Consider the following 16,591-nt stretch of genomic DNA (forward strand, 5'->3'; position numbering starts at 1 on the left):
AGAATTTTAGTTTTCACCAGAAAATGAGAGAAATTTTTTTTTATTTTTGTGTTTCGATTCAATTGGTTCAAGCCCACACTCGAAGCAGTTCGTGGCATGAGAATAGTGGGGAAGATCGTTTGGTTAAAAGCTAGGAACAACCAATGTCTGCTAAGCCAAAAGCACATGTACGAATTAAGTTAAGGTTTATTACTATAAATATAACAAATCCAGTCAGTTTCAACTTTTAAATTTTTATCTATGCATGAAAATTGTTTTCAAAATAGGGTTTTTTCAACAAGAACTATAGCAAGTTGCTTTCTATTAGACTTGTTGCAATACCACTTAGGTCACATATAGATACTAAGACCCTTAGCCTTGAAAATTGGTTCAAAAACACTTGAAAACATCTCTAAATATTACCATAACGTATAAATGGGTTTCAAATAATTATAAGCCAATTTCTAAACTAATTTAAACTAAAAATACAAGGCATTTACGCATTTGGGATGAATAGCATAGTAAAGCTACCTTAAGAAAAAAAACTAAGATTCAAGTTACGAATCAAATTTTACAAATACAATTCCAAACTAAGCCATTATGTACATGCCAAAGTTATCATACCATAAAAAATATCACAAATACATAACAACCTCTAATAATGGGTGATGTGAAGCTCCCAAGTTGAAACCATAACGGATTAACGAATATGGCACCTACATGTTGAAATAACTAACATGTGATCTCGATGTGCTTAGTAAGTATCAATGGATAAACCTACTTATCCTATGTCATTATTAGTGTTGAGCCCCGTTTAGTCGTGTCTATTACATTTTAAGAATTCAAATAAATACATTCCATATTGCCAAATCTTTAAGGCTTAACTTACCCCTTTATAATATATTAGTCATTCACCTTAGTATTTCATATTCGAGACTCTCATCAAGGGTACCATTATTGCATAGTCCAAAGTTTATTACCTTTTTTGACTATAGCCTACTAACATATTCACATGTGAGTTCCAATTATGGCCTTTGGTACATTATGCAAGTCTTATATTCCCTTGTTCAATTCTCTATTAAAGGCATGTAGAGCCATAAAATTTAATCTCAATTTTATGACTTATGGCTCATAGTTTAACCTTGTTTTTAAAAACATATTCTTTTCACACGTAAATCTTAACATTTTCCACATTAGAATATATTTTTTGACTTATAGGCATAAAAGCATCTTACCTTTAAGATTCTAGTTCAATAACCACATAGTACTTTCCTCATTCTATATCATAATTAAATTAAACATATTCCAAATCACTTATAACTTACAAGTAGAATTTATCATAAATTAAGTTTATTATTCTAACGTCGTGAAAAGTATGATATGACATATGGCATAATTCTCAACTCGAATATCGAGAAAATTATGAGAAAATTTATGGAATGACTCGATTAAGAAGTTTTCTGAAAGGAATTTGATATTGGAGATGAGAACATATGAAAATAATTGAAAATGAGAAAATGTGGCAAAAGGACTAAATTGTAAATTTTGAAAAGTATGAGGACTAATATGCAAATTATTTGAAAATGGAAAATATAACTATTATGAATTATTTGGCATGAAATTAATTGGAATGTGATTTGGAGTGATGAAAACCACTTTTGGGACAAAATTGAAAAAATTGAATAGTATAGAGACTAAATAATAATTTTCCCATTTTGATGAGAAAAAGGCTAATGTGAATTTTCATTACTCATAGAGTTATAATAAGGTTTGTGATGAATTACGGACTTGATTTCATCTCAGTATCAAATTTTGAGAAGAAATCGCTAAAAAGGGGAAAATAGGGGTAAAATGATAATTTAGTCATAAAAGAGCAATTTTGTTAATTTTTTAGGCTTTTATGTTGAAAATAATATTTAAATATAATATTTGATACCCAAAATTATTTTGGATCATTGGAACTTCGTATTAAGGATATGAGATTTGAATTGACATAAATTGGACTTGAATAGTAAATACCCATTTGTGGATATTTTTACATGGTTGAACACCCATCAGTGTAACGCCCCTAACCCGTCTTTGTCGTCGAATTAGGGTTACAGAGCATTATCGTACAATAAAAAAATTAATATCATAACATTAAATAAATTAAACATATTATAAACCAATCAATCATATGTGTTTTGTCCTTAAATCGAGCCTTTGAAGGCCTACAAATAGCTTAGAAGCGATCGGGACTAATTTGGAACAAAATAGAAATTTTAAGAAAAGGTTGTAAAAGTTGGAAAACAGAGGTCACAAAGCCGTGTGACATAGCTCAGGCCGTGTAACATTCGAACAGAGGGACAAACAGCCATGTCCCAGCCCGTGTCCTCAACCGTGTAAATCACTGAGTAGGGTTACACGACCATGTCGCAGGCCGTGTAACTTTCTGAGTTGCCACACATGACCATGTGTCAGGCTGTGTGTTAGGCCTTGTAACTCATTGACTTAAAATAATAGAATTTTACAAATGACACATAGCCGTGTGGCAGCTCGTGTCCCAGGCCGTGTGATCACAAAAATTAACCTAAAATCAAGTCATTTCAAGTCCAAATCATACCTAACCAATTCTCGGAGCCAGAACTCACACTTGATAAATTTAGCAAACAATTGGTTATCGCGCAAAATCTACAAAATTATTCTCAAATGCTGGGCATGCTCAATTTCATCTCGGGAATAAATCAAAATGTCATCAATCAGCACAACTACAAATCTATCTAAATACGGTTTATGCTCATCAAATCCATAAACACAACAGGTGCATTAGTCAAACCAAAAGGCATAACTAAGAATTCATAATGTTCGTACCTGGTTCTGAAAGTAGTTTTTAGCACGTCCAAATCTTTAACCAATAATTGATAATCTCCAAAATGGAGATCAATCTTTGAAAATGCTATCGCACCTTTCAGCTGATCAAACAAATCATCAATACTTGGCAAATGATACTTGTTCTTGATCGTGACTTTGTTAAGCTGTCGATAGTCGATACATAACCGCATTGACCTATCCTTTTATTGACAAACAATACAGGAGCACCCCAGGGAGAAAAACTAGGCCGAAAAAAACCTTGGTCTATTAACTCTTGCAACTGTGCTTTCGACTCTTTCAATTCTGTAGGTACCATTCTATACGGAGCTATCGATATTGGAGAAGTTCCTGGTACTAAATCAATTGCGAAATGAACCTCTTTGACTGAAGGTAACCTAGGTAACTCTACTAGAAACACATCTGAGAATTCACAAATATTTGGAACCAACTTTAATTCCAATTTTGAAGCCCTGGAATCAAATATATAGGCTAGATATGCCTCACAGCCCTTTTTGACATATTTTTCTGCCAATATAGCTGAAATCACATTAGTTGTAGCATCAAATCTTTCAGATTCAACCTGAATTATTTCACCATTCTAACATTTCAATACAATTTGCTTTCTTCTAAAATTTACAAAAGTATCATGCAGAGTTAACCAGTCCATTCCTAGAATCACATCAAATTCATCAAATGGTAATAGAATCAAATCAGTCGAAAAGTTGCAATCTCGAATCATCAAAGGACAGTTTTTACATAATTTATCAACTAACACATACTTACCTAAAGGATTTATTAATTAACTCACAAATTTTGTTGACTCACAAGGTATTTTCTTCTCCGACACTAAAGTTGTGCATACATATGAGTGCGTTACACCTGGGTCAATCAAAGCATTAACATTAGTTTCAAGGATAGAAAATGTACGGTAATCACATCAGGTGTTGAAGCATCCTGTCGAGCTTGAATCGCATAAGCCCTAGCTGGTGCTTGAGCCTCAGATCTAACAATAGAATCTTTCATTCCACTTTGACTATTACCCGTATTTCCAGTATTTCTAGATAGTCTCCCTCTCGTAGCTATATTACTCGAATGAGTTTTATAAGTTTTCTCTCTATCAGATCTTTCAAGACAACCTCTAAGGAAATGATCATAAAAACCACATTTAAAGCATGATCCTTTATCTTTTCCCGAAAATGTCATTTATTGCATTGTTGGCATTCAGGTTTATTATTTCGGACACTACCCACACTCGCTATAGAAATAGCCTGAGGTCTCGAACTTGAATGTTTCTTTCCTTTATCTTTTCTCGAGAATCCCACTAAAGCTGATGTACAACTATGAAATTCATTTGATTTCTTTGATGGAGATGAAAATGACTTTTCCATAGGTCATTTACAGTGTCAAGAGCCTCAAAATCTGCCTTTCTTTTAGCTTTACTGAGTTCTTCGACTTTATGTGTTTGATCCACCAAAACCACGAATTCTTTCAAATCCAGAATTCCAACTAACAGTTTGATATCTTCGTTTAGACCGTCTTCACACAGGGTACACATAACATCCTCAAATGGTATACATTACCTAACATACTTACTGACTCACACGAATTTTCTTTCATACTTGGCTACAGACAAAAGGCTCTATTTTAACTCAAGAAATTCTTTTCACTTCTTGTCGAGAAACCACTGACTAACATATTTCTTTCTAAATTCTGTCTGAAAGAAATCCCAATTTACATGATCCTTAGGTACCACTGCAATAAAGGTATTCCACCACTGATACTCTAAACCTTTCGATAATGATACTGTACATTTTAAACATTCGACAGAAATATAAGACAATTCATCAAAAACCCTCATAGTATTTTCTAACCAAAACTAAGCTTTTTTAAGATCGCCTTCAGCTGTACTGTGAAACTCTTCAGCCCCATACTTACATATTTTATCAATTAGAGGCTTACTTACACGTACTTGTTCCAAAACTTAAGGAATGATAAGGATAGGTTGGGGTATGGGAGGGGGTGGAGGTTGTTAAGCCATCGGGTTCGTTCTAACAAACTCAGAGAACCATTCTGACATCATTTGGAAGAAGGCTTCTTTCTTCTCACTTCCTCGGCCCTCACCTACAGGCCCACTGTTAACTGCACCGTATACGGAGGCTTGCGCATTACTCTCAACCTCATCGAAATTGGCTCTGTTGGATGATATGTTTTATCTATACAAAAACATAGTTCAATTTGGGTCAGGAGATATCACACTATCACAGGTTCTATAATGGCAGGTATTTCTAAATTCCATACATGCTATGTTCAGTCTAAGAAAAGACTAAACCCTAGCTTTGATACCACTAAATATAACACCTATAACCAGTCTCCATCTTTGGATTAGAGTTATAGAGCATTACAGTACAATTGGAAAACATTTAACAGAATAACATTAAATAAATTAAACATATTATAAACCAATAAAGCATAAGCGTTTTGTCCTTAAATCGAACCTTTAAAGCCCTACAAATAGCTTAGAAGTGATTCAGGACTATAATCATACAATACAATACAATGCAATACAATACATAAAAATCAATAAAAATGGGGCACTAAATCATACAATACAATGAATAATTCAAACCCGAAGCTATCCCCCTCTTTAATGGTGTATTCAGCCAAAGCAAAAAAGAAATGGGGAAGATGATATCTTTTTCTTAGTTTAATATAATTTTATTTACTAATTTACCATTTTACCTTAATAATAATAAAAATTCAATAAAACCTTGTCCATGTACATCCAATAGCTCTTTAAATGGTATAATTATTATCTTAGTCCATTAGTTTAAAATTTCATAGCCATTTGGCCCCTTTAACTAATGGAACTCAACTTTCACTTTTTATGATTTAATCCTTTTTACCTAATTAACCTTTTAAAATTTAAAATTTCTTAAAGAAATTTTAATACGACCTTAATATAAACTCAGTAGACATTAAATAAATATTAAAATAATAACTCACTTGTCAAAATTGTTGTCCCGAAACACTATTTTAAACACCACTAAAAACGAGCTTTTACAATCAGTCATTCATTATTTTTGTTTCTTTCTTTCTCATCCAGCCAATAGCCCTCATTGTTGTTCAACTTCTTCCTCTTCTCTTCGTTACCATTTTCTCCATTTTTCTTTTAAATGGAATATTTTCCATCACTTTTTATATGGTAAGATATTTTGGAAACCACTTATTTATAGTTACCATATTATTACATCATTTTTGATATTTTTATGTGGTTTTAGACTTGTATGAAAAATTTCGACTACATTGAAATCATCAAAATTGATTTAATGGCCTTATAATAAATATGCTATTGAATATTGATATCCGAAATGTTGTTAAAACATGTTTTTGAACATATTTGCTAAAGTTCTTTTATATAAAAAAATGTTAAATTTTGTTAATGGCATGGAAACTATGTGGTATATGATTTTCATTTAAAGTATCCTTATGGAGATGTAAATGAAATTTTTCAAAATCATAATACAGTGATTTACTACTATTAATGAAACTACTAATTTTATGATCTAGTGGCTAATGCCATGATTTCTACTTCTAAATTGTGATTTAATCTAGTTAATGAAACATTGATATTCTGAAAGAAATGAAACAAGGCCCTAGTAGCTTAGATAAATAGTTAGGATACGATTGACAAGTTAATAGAGGATTCTAGTTTTTTACTTTGGTACTCTTGTAACTAGAACTTTGGTGCTCATATTCCTGGCACTATGGTGCGATATTTATAATGTCTTTAGACACCTGTGCTATAGCACTCATGATATTTTAGTTCCAGATAACTTGTCTCTAGTACCCCTTCTTTATTTTCTAGGCATACTAAGGGTATAAGTTAACTAATTTCGATTTTGAGAATAAATTGCTTTAGACATGTTAAATGTGGATTCTTGAATTTTTTGATGCAAATATTTACATGTGCTCTTTATAGTACTAAATTGCTCTCTGTTTTCCTATACTATTGTGTAGTTATTATGCACACTATTTCTAAACGATTTATAAAACCTTATACTTAGTCTAAACCACGATTTTAAAGGTAAGTATATAAGGTATTTCCATATTATCTTACTAAGTTTTATGCTTAACGCATTATTATCTTTTCGCATAGGCTTTCTATATTCAAGGCTTAGAGCACCTTGGGATGACAAGCATTTACCATTGCCATTTTCAAAGGGTATAAAACCATTATATTTGTACAAACATTCTTGGTGGCATGTACTAGAAAGGTCTTTAAGGAAAGCATGCATATTTTTTTATACTACCATAATATCTAATGGTTGTTTTAATGATTTCCACTTTTAAACATGATTTAGATGGCTTTGAGCCAATTTGATATGGTTTTAAAGTGGTGGCATCAGTGATCTTGTTTGACCTTACTTGGAAATTGGTTTTGAAGAGTTTATACACATTTTATAATGCTTGCAAAAATCATGCATGTTTCACAAGTTTTCATTCCATTTGACTATGTTATATGTTAAGTTTTAAATGAAAATTTGTTAATCTCGAAGCATGTTTTATAAATAACTCATTTGGAGGTTTTTTAGTGTTTGGCTCTAGAGGCTATGCCTTTTTTGGAACTTGGGCTCAAGGATATCAGCACAAGTAAGGCAGAATGCCTCCGTGTGCTTCTTGGAGCACTTGTATCAGTACATCTAGGTACTTCTACAGCAACAAGTGGCCTAGACTCAAAAACATGCATTGTTTTGAGTCGTTTTGACTTTTCAAGGTCCATTTTGCATCCCAAGCACCTCCGAACTTCCTCGAGCATCTCCAAAAAAAATTTTAATTATCTCTAAAGTCTTTTATTTGATCAAAACTAGGATCAATAATTTTATGAAAATGTTTTGAAAGTTTCAAGTTTAGTAAAACTCTACTTCAAACATTTTTTTATGAACTAAATGGGTTCTAACATGTATTCAATAACCCAAAATAATTTCAAATTTGTATATTACTCTTTCTTGAATGTTGTGAATTGTTTTAAAGAAAATTTTTAAGGCTGCCAAATTGTATTTTATTAAAATAAAATTTTGACTATGGTTTGGAAAGTACTCTAATAACACCTCCCAATCGCATCGTACCTCGGGAAGAGTGACAAGTGTTATATTTATTCATTTCCCACACTGAAAAGCAACTTATTATAATATTTAATTTTCATATCCATTTTCTGATCCTAGTAAAATATATTCGGACACCCGAGATCCTTTCATAGCCCATTAATATCAAATTACTTTGATTTTTAGATATTCCATTTTAGTTGGTGTTTTAATAGTCGTTCCATAGAAGCCAAGTTCTCAACACATTATTAAGTAATTGTGGCACCTTATAACCAAGGCTAACAATACCATAACCTCTTTACCACTTAATTTCCTTAAAGTTTACACACATATATCTACAATTTAATTTCATATTCCTTCCCTAATTTAACCATTTTCTAATCATATTAATATAGGAAAAGTGTGGATATCCAATGTTACTTACCTCCTGGATGTGCAAAAATAAAATAAAAAAACCTAGCTTTCTAACACCTTGAATAATCTCCCATACAAGCTTGAAAATTTCATTTCCAAATTTTCTCATAAATCAAAATATAACAAAATATTAATCTTTAAGCTTTCATAGTTTTCTCATAACATATATGAAGCTAAATTACCTAACTTGATGAAGCTTTCTCTCTCTAGCTTCCATTTTCTCTAACTCCATGGAAATTGAACAAAGTTAACAACCAAGCTAAATTAACTTTACAAATTATCCCTTCATACTCAAAGTTTCAAATATATCAATTTCAAGCTTAATTCTTCAAGAAATCAACAATGGCAACTTTCCAAAACTTAAACAATTTTACACATTGGTACATGGGCTAGCTAAATCAACTTCCATGACCTCAAATCTATGAAAATCACAAGAAAATAACCTAATTTTTCTTTTAAGTTTTACAGCTTTACTTATTGGTACATGGGCTAGCTTGAAGGTTTTTCCCTTTTGTTTTGTCTTTCTTAGTCGGACAGTGGAATAGCTTGGAGAAGATGATACCATTTTTCTCCACTAATTTTATTATTTATACTTTAATTATTACTTAATTAAATGAACTTAATTATCATTAACATAACTTAATTAAATTATTTTCAATTTAATAATTTTTAGTGAATTTTGCCATCATCATCTATTATCTCTTGTTTATAAATGGTTTAATTGCCATTTTGGACATTTTGCTAATTGCAATTTAAGTCCTCAAGCTTTTTGTTAATTAAAACTCAATAGTGATTGGAATTTTTCAATTTAGTCCCTTAGCCTTAATTAACCACTTTTTCAGCTATATTACTTAACCGAACATTAATATATTTTCAAAATAATTTTACATGTTTTTATTTAATATTTATAGACTTGATTTACGAAAATAGGGATCTAAAACCGTATTTTTTTACTCCACTAAATTTTGGGTCGTTACATATTACCTTCCGTAATCCTCCTTCTATGCGTCTAGGAGCAAGGTTATTATTTTTACCTTCTATAACTCGGCCCCCCCATGTGTTTAGGAGCAGACTCATTATCTTTACCTTCCCTAAGCCTCCCCCCATACGACTAGGAGCAAGGTCACTATTCTTACCTTTCGTAAGCTTCCCCAATGTGTTTGGGAGCAAGGCCAAATTTATTACATTTCATAAGTCGTCCCCATTCGTTTGGGAGTAAGGTCATTATTTTTACCTTCTGTAAGCCTCCTTCCATACGTCTAAGAGTAGGGTAACTGTTTTTACCTTTCATAAGCTTCCCTCATATGTATAGGAGCAAGGCCAAATTTATTACCTTTCGTAAGCCTCCCCATACATCTAGGAGTAGGTGATCTGTCATACTTCGATGTAGCATATTAAACTACTTTTCACATTTGAAGAGCTTGAAACATGCATTTTTATTATGTTTTGGTTGAGGTTTTATAATTTCATTTACATTTAATAAAAAGTGTAATTTGAGTCATTTATTGACCTTAGGGATCGATTGAGGCCTAAGGGTGAGCTAATATACTTTGTGAGCGTGCAGGAGACCATTAGAGGGCGTACCAACTCAATACTGATCACAATGTTGCAACACGAAGAACTTGATGCCTCAACATAAGGAGCAGAGCATAAGAATCCCAAGATTGCCTTCAATGTCGTGACATAACCAAGGGAAGTTGAAACACACCCCTGAAGCTACCCTGAGTACAAGCATACTGCCTTTGATGTCACGACACATGCACTAGGGTGTCACGACACTAGTCTGTACGAGAAGTAATTAAGAACCAAGGGTGTTTTGGTCTGCAGAATCAAATATTAAGCATCAGAGCATCAGCTAACCTAGGGTTGAGGACAACAACAACCCTAACTCTATAAATAGGCTCTTTAACACTTGTAAAAGGACAACTTTCTTACTTGATAATTTTCTTTGTAATTTTAGTTTTCAATTTTTCCTTTTTCTTAGGCTTAGGTTATTTTTAGTTTTTCTATTTCCATTTGTGGGGAGATTTGATTTGTGGAACTTGATCAACTCTTTGTGGATTTCGTGCTTCAATCGATACAATTCAAGATTATTTTAAACCTCCATCTCTTGATTCATTCTTAATGTTTATCTTTTGCATCAAGTTTATGGTGTTTTTAAGATCCATGAAGAACTAATCCTCTTAGGGGGATTAGCAAATGGAGGTGTAATTAATTGATTGTTGTGCAGGGTTTTCTTAGCGAATCACCTATTCGGAAGATAAAGAACTTAAACCTAGGTGAGAATTAACCCAAAATTGGTATGGCCTATCTATGAACACCTTACCCCTGAACCGGTCTGGACTGTGATGTTGAGAGATAAGTAGTTCTTGCCGACTCGTTAGCCTAGTGAAAGATCAAGAGATCTTGCTAGGGTAACTACTAGTTGATTAAACAAGAAACCCGAGGCGATAGTTAGTTATGATTATCGAAGCGACCTAATCACCCATGTTTCGATCTAATTTACAAAAATACCAAAAATCTTTCTTTGTGCTTAGGCTAGGACTTATTTAGTGCTCGCCTCTCATGGGTATGATCCTCAGAGTCCTCACCTACTCCGATGTAAACTATATTTATAGCTTGAACCGTATACTTGCAAACACCGACTATTTCAAATATCTTGTGCGGGATTTTTACTCTAGACGCTGGTACATCCAGAGGCGGTCAAGTTGTTGGTTTTAATTGTTGCATTCTAATAGAATAATTAGGAAAATTTTAAATTATAGATACAATTTTATTTTCTTATTGTTGCTAACATCCTTTATTCTCTTTTTGGTTTAGTATATGACTCATAGTAGGGGAACGCCTATAGAGCTAGCCACAGCAACAGCAACAACAACAGATGCAAAACTTGCCACCTGCAGTTGGCAACTTACCTCATGAAAATCCACTATTTGACGTGGCTAATAATAACCTAAAAAACCTACCACCACCACCACAGCTACCCCCAAATATACATATTGCACGCAACAAACGAACCTTAAAGGAGTATGCGCTACCGAATCTGGATATGGTTTAGGGAAGTATAATAAGTTCGACCATCATGGCCAATAATTTTGAAATCAAACCATCTATAATCTAGATGATCCAAAACAACTTGTAGTTTAGAGGTACAATGACAGAGGACCCAAATTAGCATCTAAAACTGTTCCTTCAACTTTCTGATAGGTTTAAATATAACAAGGTCACTGATGATTCTATTCGTGTTCAGTTGTTTCCCTTTTTCTTAATAGAAAATTCTTTCTCTTGGTTAGATTCACAGGCACCAGGATCTATCATGACATGGGAAGAGCTAGCCGAATATTTTTTACAAAAGTTCTTCCCTATCAGCAAAACAATCCAACTAAGGAGGGAGATTGCCACATTTAAACAGTTAGAAGGAGAAAGTTTTCATAAAGCTTGGGAGCATTTTAAGGCACTAATTTATAAATGCCCACATCACAGACTACCTAAGTGGTTATAACTGTAAATTTTTTATAATGGGCTGGATGCACATGCAAGATCAAGACTAGATGAAGCCGCAGTAGGAGCTTTAATGAATACGACATACGAGGAAGCGTATGAACTTATAGAAAACATGGAAATGAACTCTTTCCAGTGGATAATAAACGCTATAAATATGGCCAAAAACCATCTACAGTAAAAGTTATCCAAGAAGATGATAGATACCGACATATAGTGGATAGACTCAACCGTATAGAGTCCTCGTCTAGCGTATTGTCCATATATGGAGGAGACAAACCACTCTTTCATTATATTAATAACCAATTGAGGATATGAACTACATTGAGAATAGAGATAGAAATCCTTATTCGAATACTTATAATCCCGAATAGAGAGACCACCAGAACCTGATATGGGGCAGAAATTAAAAAGCAGGAAATAACTCTAACGAGGTTAAGAATGCTAATTATCAGCCTCTTTACTTGCAGAAGCATCAAAAAAGGGTCAACCCAAATGACCATATTGTATGTGGTCAACGCTTGGATCCGATCAAGGGGGAAATGCAATCAATGAGGACAGATGTCAAACAGGTGCAATCTGAGTGCACTACTACTGCAAAAATATTGACTAAACTAAAAGATCAGATGAGCCAGTTGATGAGCATGATGGGAAAGATTAAGAGATAATTTGGCACTGCTATCCCTAGTAACACTGAAGATAATCCTCGAAGAGAGGGGAACTAGCACGTGAAAGTAATCGTGCTCCAATCAGGTAAATTGCTAAGTAGTCCAAAGAACACAACTCAAGAGGGAACCAAGAGGAATATCAATGATCTTCATGAAGAGCCCCTAGAAGTTGATGATGGACCAGAAGAAGTAGTTAAACTAATAGCTGAGTCAAAGAAAGAGCTAATCAAGGAACTCGCAACCACAAAGGTACCATTCCTTTCATGGTTTGAGAAAAAAAAGACGAGTTTAAGATGAATTTGTAAGCCTTTTAAACTTATACAAAACGTTAAATGTTAGATTGCCTCTGATTGATTTAATTGAAAAACTCCCTAAGTATGCTAAATTCCTAAAAGAAATCATGTCTAAGCATACAAAAATTAAAATAGGGGAATAAGTTAACATAAGCACCTCATGTAGTGTGATTATATCTAGATAGGTCCACCAAAATCTAAAAGATCTCCCCATAAAGATAGGGAATATTCACTTTAGTAAAACCCCATGTGATTTAGGAGATAGCATAAACTTAATGCCTTTATCTGTATATGAAAAACTCGGGCTAGGGGACCTCTAAAACACTCAAATCTTACTATAATTGGCTAACAGATCTTTAGTGCACCCAAAAGGAGTATTGGAAGATGTGTAGTATTAGACTTTGAAGAAGACCATGAGATACCTATCCTGTTAGGGAGACCATTCCTAGCAACATCGCAATCCACCATCGATCTGGAAAAGAATGAATTAACCATGAGCATTAATGGTGAAACTAAAATTTAAAGGTGATCACCAACAAGATGATGTAGAGAGGAAAGGATTAGGCAAACCATGTCATGAAATATTTGTAAATATCCCTAATAACCTTGAACAAGGGAAAATGTTTCCTGCTATTTGTACAGGGCAGAAGGATAGGTATAAAGAGCAGGACAAACGAAATAAAATGGAGTGGCACGACGGATGTTGGACAAAAACAGATAGAAACAATTCAAGAAAAATATCCTCATGCACATTACTTAAACTGACAGATGAATCCGACAATAAAACATAACAGTTCTAATTAAACTCTAATTTTATGCATATTATTGTATATTTGACCAACTACTTAGCTTAGACTTTAATTCATATTAAAATTGTGTTGTATAGGAACTGGAGACTTCAAAATCAGAAATTTGGGTTAAAATAAAGTCAGTGTCACAAAATAGAACACTTGTATTGCAACACCACGTCTAGAATGAAAGGATCAAGAAAATCATCTCGTTGTCACGATACAGGACATCTGTGTCGCAACATACAAGAAAGTTTACCCAAGGTTCCAAAATTTCAAAGTGTGTCACGACATTCTACCCTAATGTCATAAATTAGTGTCCTGCCAGTGATGTCGCAGCATGGAACCCTTGTGTCACGACATCGCTACAATTTTATGTAGGGTTGACCCGACCCAATTGCACAACCTGGTGGCATAAACCATGTTTTAACCCATTTTTAAGACTAATATAGCCTTTATTTTAATACTAAAATATATTATCAACCTCTTCCAAACTCTACTACCCTCCTTAAACATCTTAAAACCACTCAAATTAAAAAAAAACCCTAAAACCCTTATTACTTTTCCTTACTGTTCTATCACAAAATCCCTTCTTCTAATCTTATTCGGTGCAGAAGCAAACGGAAAACTCTCAAAGGAACTACAACAATCAAAAATTACAAGGAATTCAAAAAGAATTTATACGAGGTTAAGGGTTCCTAACTCATCTTTTTATTGTTCCATTGAAAAATTTTCTTGTTAGTTTATTAGTATTAGCCTAGTACACCATTAAATACTCCTTCAAAGAAAGTTATGAGAACTAGCGACCTAGAACTATCGACAGTTCCCAACCCCTCTAATTTCCTGAATCAGAATATTGAGAAATATTTTCTAGAACTTCTGGGAAAAACATTGATTCAATAAAGGGGATTTGAATCGTTGATGATTCTCTATTAGGAAATTTGGCCTTTGCTCCGATACCATAGATGGGAACACTTCTGTGTGATCCCAAAAGACTCTGATGTGGTCCCCGTAGTTCATGAATTTTACACGTCTTTGTAGGACCAATAGTCTAAAAGGACTGAAGGTTCCACTTGGGAAACAGTACCGATGCGATGGAAGGAAGTACGATTACTTTAGAGACAAATATGGACAATTTTATAAACTATCTAATGGAAGGAAGGGGTGAATGGAAATGTCGCCCAGGTACTGACTAACATCGTTTAATCAAGTAATAATGTTTCATGTAGCAAAAAAGTGGATTCAATTTCTATGCACTCGAATTGCTCCTGCGTTAAATGTTTCTAATGTCAATACTTTTTGAGTGGTTTTTCTTTACACTATTTTGCAGAAGAAATAGATATGCATTAGAACATGGATATACAAAAATATGAAACGGTGCATTAGAGGGCAGAAAGTAGGAGTCTTCTTTCCCCACTTAATGATGGCTTTATGCAAAAGAGTATGTGTTTCGATGGCTTCCACTAAGTAGTCCATGAAGCCATCCCAAAGCATAATTCAAGACACACTTTATACACAGTACACACAGCTTCAGACCAAATAAATAAATGAGTGGAACAAATGCCAACAATAAGAGACGACTACTCCAGCCTCATCTTAAAGGAAAGCAAAGTCAATAATATGACAGGAAATCAGCGAGAGCAGTCATCGAAAGTTGGATTGGATGATACACTGGATGGAAGAATCAGGCCCAATTTTTCAAGAATTGTGAGCAGGAAGAAGAGGAGCATGAAAGTGATTAATAAGAAGAGAGTGAAGATGAGGAAGGAGAGAAGGATGAGGACATGGGCTCTGAGGAGGATGGTTGAACTTTTTTTTTTAAAAGATTGTAACTATTGGGATAAATTGTTTTTATTTTTTATTTTTTTGAGTAGATTTTTATTTTATTTATTTTTCTATTTTAAATTTTCTATGTAGAAACCCCACATAGAAGAAGCACACCAAATTCAAACTCCCAATGATCAAAGGAGGAGGCACCCATAAATAGCCTAAGAAACAACCGCAATCAATCGGGTAACTTATTTCCTTATCTTTTCAGGGTACACATTGAGGACAATGTGTTCTCTAAAGTGTGGGGGGTAACATAGAAAATTTGTTTTAATTTTTATAGTTTTCTTTAATTTTTTTTCTATTGTGTGCTTGAGCTTCTAGAAATACAAGTGATTGGTTAGGAGCATGTATATGGGTTGATTGTATTTACTGTAACTTTAGCATGATAGTAGATGATTTTAAACTTTTTAGTATCAAACTACTAAGTTCTATATATTATACTATAAATAGGCATTTAGCGATTGAATGTACCAAATGATTTAGAGAGTAAAGGGAAATGAGCACGCTAGTATGTTTGATAGATGGTTGAATTTATAATTGTTTAGATGATTAAATTTGTTTATATTGAGATACCTAGGGATGACCTAAGACATTGTTTGGTAAACACCCAGAGCCAAAAAGCTAACCTTTATTTATCCATCCTTAGCGCCTATATTTGAGCTAGAAAACACTTCTTAAAGAACCTTCATACAAAACTCGAGCCAAAAATTTTAATTTATATTTACCGTTTTTCTTTGATCCTAAACTACAAAACTATAGACATCTAGCCATACATATTGAAGGTATAAATTGTTTATTTGATATGAAAATAAAGTTATAGTTGCTCAAGGTATTTAAAAGGAATAGTAAATCTTATTAATATGAAAATATACTACTAAGATGGATTAGTTTTCAATGTCTACAATCCCGCTAGCATCTATAGGGGGTCCTTAATAAGTAGGTCACCACCACCACCCGAGACATTGATTCCCTCCTTCGTGGCCTCAATTTAGACCTCAAAGCTCTCCACTTTGAGGATGATTGACACATATTGGTCTCGCATCATCTCGAAATATCCTTCCCACGTGGAACCATTGGGATAAAAAAATCAAACCCAAGATCCTTCTCTTCGGAGCTTGAAATTCCTTCAAAAGGGTTGAGATCTAGGTTGTAAACATAAAGTGGGC

General features: G+C 33.5%; 1 non-coding gene across 1 annotated transcript; it reads right to left on the reverse strand.

Annotated features, from left to right (window-relative positions):
* Nucleotides 1-11,724: 11,724 nt before the first annotated feature.
* On the reverse strand, nucleotides 11,725-11,831 carry LOC128040082 (small nucleolar RNA R71). The gene has a single exon (XR_008194742.1). It is a non-coding gene; the product is annotated as a small nucleolar RNA R71 (small nucleolar RNA).
* Between the last annotated feature and the right edge of the window lie 4,760 nt (nucleotides 11,832-16,591).

The sequence above is a fragment of the Gossypium raimondii genome, chromosome 3 (assembly GCF_025698545.1).
Source record: "Gossypium raimondii isolate GPD5lz chromosome 3, ASM2569854v1, whole genome shotgun sequence".
NCBI lineage: Eukaryota > Viridiplantae > Streptophyta > Magnoliopsida > Malvales > Malvaceae > Gossypium > Gossypium raimondii.